Source organism: Urocampus carinirostris, chromosome 17 (assembly GCF_059441175.1).
Source record: "Urocampus carinirostris isolate Australia breed hairy pipefish chromosome 17, RoL_Ucar_1.0, whole genome shotgun sequence".
Classification (NCBI taxonomy): Eukaryota; Metazoa; Chordata; class Actinopteri; order Syngnathiformes; family Syngnathidae; genus Urocampus; species Urocampus carinirostris.
The window spans coordinates 12,432,962-12,438,961 of NC_142365.1; positions in this window are offsets into that span (position 1 = coordinate 12,432,962).

Here is a 6,000-nt window from a genome sequence, read left to right on the forward strand (position 1 = left end):
GCAGCATCCCCGTGTGGAGTTTGGATGTTCTCCCTGTGCCTGCATGGATTTCTTCCGGGCACTCTGGTTTCCTCCCACATTCCAAAACACATGCATGTCGGGTTAATTGGCCAGTCCAAATTCTCCCTAGGTGTGAATGAGCAAGTAAGTTGTCTGTCTTTGTGTGCCCTGCCCACTGCCCGAAGATGGCTGGGATGGGATCCAGCACCTCAGGGACCCTAGTGAGGATAAGCAGTGCAGATAATAATAATATATATATATATATATATATATATACAGTGAAGAAAATTATTATTTGAACACCCTGCTATTATGCTATTTCTCCCACTTAGAAATCATGGAATGGTCTAAAATTTTCATCGTAGGTGCATGTCCACTGTGAGAGAGATAGACTAAAAATAAAAATCCAAAAATAACAATGCAAATATATATATATATATATATATATATATATATATATATATATATATATAAACTGCGATTGGCTGGCAACCAGTTCAGGATGTCCCCTGCCCACTGCCCGATGATTGCTGGGATGGGCTCCAGCACCCCCGTGACCCAACTGAGGATAAGCGGTGCAGCTAATGAGATGAGATGAGATATATATATATATATATATATATATATATATATATATACTATTTTTTGTTAGCTCAATATAAAATATTGAATAAATTGAATTATTTTCTCAATTGTGTCTAACATATTGTTGATTATCAGAAAATAGAGGGGTTTTTTAATCTATGAGTTTGAAGCCTGAAATATGGCACTATTTGAAAACGTTATCGGGGGGCAAAAATTTTGCAAGGCTGTGTATTCTTTGAAACATTAAAAAACAATCTAGTTTGAAGACAAAAGACAAAATGGAAATGGAGTGGCTCAGCTGTTTACACACTTTTCAACTCAAACCTGCTGAATCCTGACCTTCCTACCCGATGACACGAGGCATGTTCAGGCAGTGTCTCTTTCCAGCCCGGCTCGTCTCCAAGAAAATGCTTTTCCCCTCCATTAACTTTGTACGTTTTTTTAAACCGTTATCTCATTCTTCTTTTGGAGAAAAAAAGCACTTTAGCTTGAACCTCTTTACATGGGTCATAAATGTTGAAAGATTATTTATTGCACATTTTGCCATGCACTCTTGCGGTTACCTTTAAATGACGACTTCCAGCATCTGATTTAAAACAATAATACATTGTATTGACTAATTCTTGCTTAAAATGTTTAGGGATTTATCATTGGCTACGTTCACATGTGAGCAATAATGTGACTGAAAAGGGAATGTTGGATTTCTGAGTGAAATGTTTACATAACTAGAAACAAAAGAATCCTCTCGTACTTGGCGTTATTGAAGTATTCCTACTCCATGGGTGAAACATGAGGGATGTCAAATAGACATCGTTTCTGCATTAAATAAAAGATAATTTTATCCATGTCACTTGTGAAATTCAACAAAGTACTCCAGAAGAAGTTCTCGTATGTATCTGGCCTAAAGTATGAAAGGCCGTTTGAGAAGTAAATCATACTTGCTCTCACATATAACATCATACTCTCAAACATACGCAACTATACTCATACAGACACAGTCATACCCATGTATAAACACTACTATACTCTTTTATACATACTGCGGCCAAAACAGTGCCACAATTGTACTATTCAGCAACCCCCCCCCCCCAAAATGCACCTTGACGGCTTCTGCTTTTTGCAATAGTCAACCAGGGATAATAGATCGCTATTGCTTGCGGCCAGTTCTTTCAAGGCGGAAAGAACAGAAAAAGGAGCCCCCCGCGTGACACAATTTGTTCTCTTATTCCCCACACAATAGTGGACTTAGGATAATGGATCCCCTTAAAACTTTAGGCGGACCACGATTGCAAGCTTCAGAGGCATGAATTGAAAAAAACAACACAATGCACTCTGCCAACCCCTGCTTTCAGAATAGTCGACCAGGGATAATGGATCACGGCCACAACCGTGCGTTTTATTTTGGGCAGCCCAAAATGGCAGGCCTCCAGACAAAAGTCCCCCTTGCTACTCGCAACAATATAGGATTGGGGATGATGGATCACAGCCGCACAAGTGCAGTTCATTTTAGTCAGAAATAACAACAAGGCCAGACAAAAATGCATTCTGCCACTCCGCGCTCTGCACAATATGCCATCGGGGATAATGGATTGCGGAAAGTTTTACAACTTGCCATTCACTGAGGCCAGGATGTAGGAAGTGTGATGCAGCATGGGATTAGAGTACTCGCAGTTGGACTCAGACCTTGAGGGAATTCCTGGTGGGTGGATCAGTCCAAATATCGATATAATCAATACTAAGCAAGTTCTTGGATCAGATCGATACCATTTTCCTGGTATTGATACTTAGCCCCTCCACCAATTTCCTCAAAGAGCCACTTCTCTTGTAAAGAGCTCAGCCCTTCTCTCTCTTACCCAGTGCTTCTAGCACATTATGCCTGAGTTAGTGACTGACAGAAACAATTTTAGCACCTCTCCCAACCTGGCCTGCTGTTGCATCCTGCCTGCCAGGCAGAGGATAAGGCCAAATCTTTGCGACCAGCTCTACCAGAAGCTAGAAATGACTGAGACAAATATAAAGCGAAGTGCAGTGTGGCCTTTTTTTATCCAACTAAAGAAAAGTACAATGCCAGGTGTCATTTGTGTAGTAAAATGGTCTGCTCCTGTGGCAACACCAAACATTGACATAAACACCTGGAAAAAACTTGAAGTGAGCAACGAGCTGCAACCAAAAACTTTAGAATGTTACTGTTCCCAAACAAAAACCTGTAAATCCGTTGTCACAATAGCCAGTGAGTGACAATTAAAATTCCCAAATATTGTATAATTTACGGTATTTCAGTTGGTTTCCCGAAATTGTCATATATATTTGGTGCTTTTTTGGTTTGTCTCTTTGTGTCAGGACCAGGAGGGAAACAGGACCCACGTTGCGTTTCAAGTTTTATTGGACGAAAGTGAAAGGCAAGCGCCCACTATCTGGTGTTTGCTGGACGCGGGAAGCAAGTCGCTCTGGTACGCGGAAGTGGATTTTCAGTGGTGAGCGATGGCAGTGTCAGGGACGGAAAAAGCGAGTCGGTAGCCGGGACAGGGATCAAAACGTGGTCGAGTCGGAAGTGAGTCGGAAGCCAGAATAGGGGAGAAGACGTAGTCGGGGACAAATAGAGGTCGAAAGCCGGGACGGGAGAGCTGACGTAGTCAGGACCATAAACGGGTCAGACAGAAGCAAAAAACGGGACAGGTAGGAGTCAGGGTCGAAAAAGGCTTGCCTAGTGTTCCCTGAGGTTCGCAGACGGACTTACAAAAGGGGACAGACAGGACTGGGTTCAGATACTGATCGGGAGCCGATCAGAACCCACAGATCAGATCACATAAGTAATCATGACACTTTGTTGTCACAGAATTATTTTAATTATATACTTTTAAAGTTTGCATTAGAGTTATTTAATAAAGAATGAAAGATTTTTGGTGCTTAGAGTCTTTATGCTGTGTACATCGAAAATATAAAGTAACTCAAGGAACGAGGGGTTAAATTATTCAATGATCTTTCACATTCTAAGCAAAAAAGTATCACAATTGGATCGATCAATACTATCGATCCCAAAGTTTCCCACCATAGTGTGCATGTTTACGTGGCTTTACATCGTCAGAATACAGCAAATCATCCGTTCTCATTCACATTATCTTCGTAAACGTACCGATTGTTTTTGCAGTAAAATTTCAGAAGCGAAGCCCTCGGTCTTTTTTTCCCCCAACCGAGTCTGTTTTTTATCAAGAGCGAGTGAAAGGCTTTATGAAAACATCTTTGAACTTGGCAGCGAGAAATCCTTAACCTCATATAAAGTTCTTCTCCTGTTTCTTCCCCCCCTGAGGCGGAAATAAAGACCACTGCTCTCTGCCAAATCATTCAATTTGAATGCAAGTCAAACTTCTTTCTTCCCATCTTCATTTTTTTCGGGTTTCACTGTGAGGACTTAAAGCGACAGTGGGTTTTTGAAATAAATGAAGTTTTTTTTTACCTCTAGGAGGCACTAAATAATACACAATGTCCCTTTAAGGCACATGTGTCACATTCATGGCCGACCATATCATTTCATGTGGTCCACGATCTGCAAAATGTCTAAGCGTCTGAAAATAACTGGAACACAAGAGTGCTTTGACCAAAAACTCAATTCCCCATATCAATGCCAACCAGGGAAACTGAGAACAAAAATCCTCCAAAATGACGGAAAAAGTAGATGCAGACAGAAGACTACTTAAGGAATGATAGGAAAGCGGATACCTGTTGGTGCTTTAAAGTGTTGTGTCTTTTGTGTTAAGCTTGTTAAAGAGTATAGTCGACATCAGCATTCTGACAATAAACATGGAGCTTAATACGGCAAAGACAGCTATCAAGTAAAGCAAGAAAGGAAGATGCTTTCCATCGCCAACAAAGCTGGACCTCACCACCTGCTTAACTTGCATGTGTCAGGGTTGCCATAGCGCCCAGTTGGCCCCGCCCATGTGGCGCCAGCTGCGGCTTGTTGATAGAATAGCTCCCTGTCCCTTCTTAAACCCAGTCTTGTCACTCTCTGGGTCAATCCGTCAACGAACATCTGCCCAGCAAGAAGTGGGTTCTGATTCGGTCCTGTTTTCTGTTGGTATTTCCTGTTCGGTATTGTTCCCGTTTATTTTGTCCTGTCTAATATCGGTTTCCAGTTTCGTTCCCGTTGAGTTTTGTCCTGTTTATTATTCTCTCCAGTTTTCGTTCCTTTCTAGTTGTCCTGTTTAATTTCAATATCCTGTTTCAATATCAATCCTGTCTGTCCCATCCTGTCTGGTATCGACCCCATCAGTCCGATATCTGCTCGGGCAATTGGTATCGATCTCGTCGGTCTCTGGCGTCCTGTCTTTCCACGCCAGGCCGCCGCCTAACGTGCTTAAATCCCCATTTCCCGTAAAATAAAAATGTCATGCATTTGGGTCCTGATCCTGTTCCAGTTCGGACAACATGCCGGTCTTTGGTGCTCCCTTGTGGCTCCCTGTCACTTTTAAAAATGTTTGATAATGGAAAAATATATTTTGTCTGTTTGACAAAAACCGTATCGTCCACATAATGGTGGCAAAGTATCATGTTGAGTAAAGTGGATCGGATCCTTAATCCATACAGTAGTGAAATAAAACAGTAGGATTATTTTAAAAATAATAATTTGACAGTACGGATGTTATTTGTAAAAAATAAACGTTTATAAACTACAGTACTTAATTTTGGTAAAAAAAACACTTAAGGCTGTAAATTGGGTTTGTTCTTGAGTAAATAAAATTCAATTTAAAAAAGTTTCTCCAACGCATGTTTTGACCATTGCAGGACGTTTTGGGAAAGCAACTCTGGTGAGTCCGATGAGTAATCATGACAAAACTTTACCAATATAGTCAATCTTCTAGAGTGTTTAACATCTGATATATGTTTAGCTACATTTTTCAATGCAACTGTAATCTTCGTAAATTGCATAAGAAATAAATTCAGGATTGTTTTACATTAAATAGTATTTAATTATTTGACATACCATTCAATTACATTTTAGTCTCATTTATAATTGAAATCAGACTTTTTAAGAACAGCCATTGTGCTGATGTGGCCCTTGGGTCAAAATGAGTTTGACACTTCACTTTCACGCAGAGAAGGTCAAATCAGAGCTTTCATTCAAATTCTGTTTTGTTTTTTACATTCGGGGAATTGATACACAACAGATTCGAGTTTTATCAGGATTAGAAAATGTGCTATTATTATTATTCTTGCCAGTGCACACAGATTGTGGGCACAGCGCTTCACTGCGGGGGTGCCAGACAAAGTCAAGGTCAGCAATGGTAAAAGGAAGGAAAAAGAAGAAGGGAGCAAAACACAAGCTGACAATTAAAGCAGATTTATGTCCGTAATATCCGAAAGTGAATTACTTGGAACGACAACAATGCCCGGCAGCAAGAAGAAAAAAACAAAAAA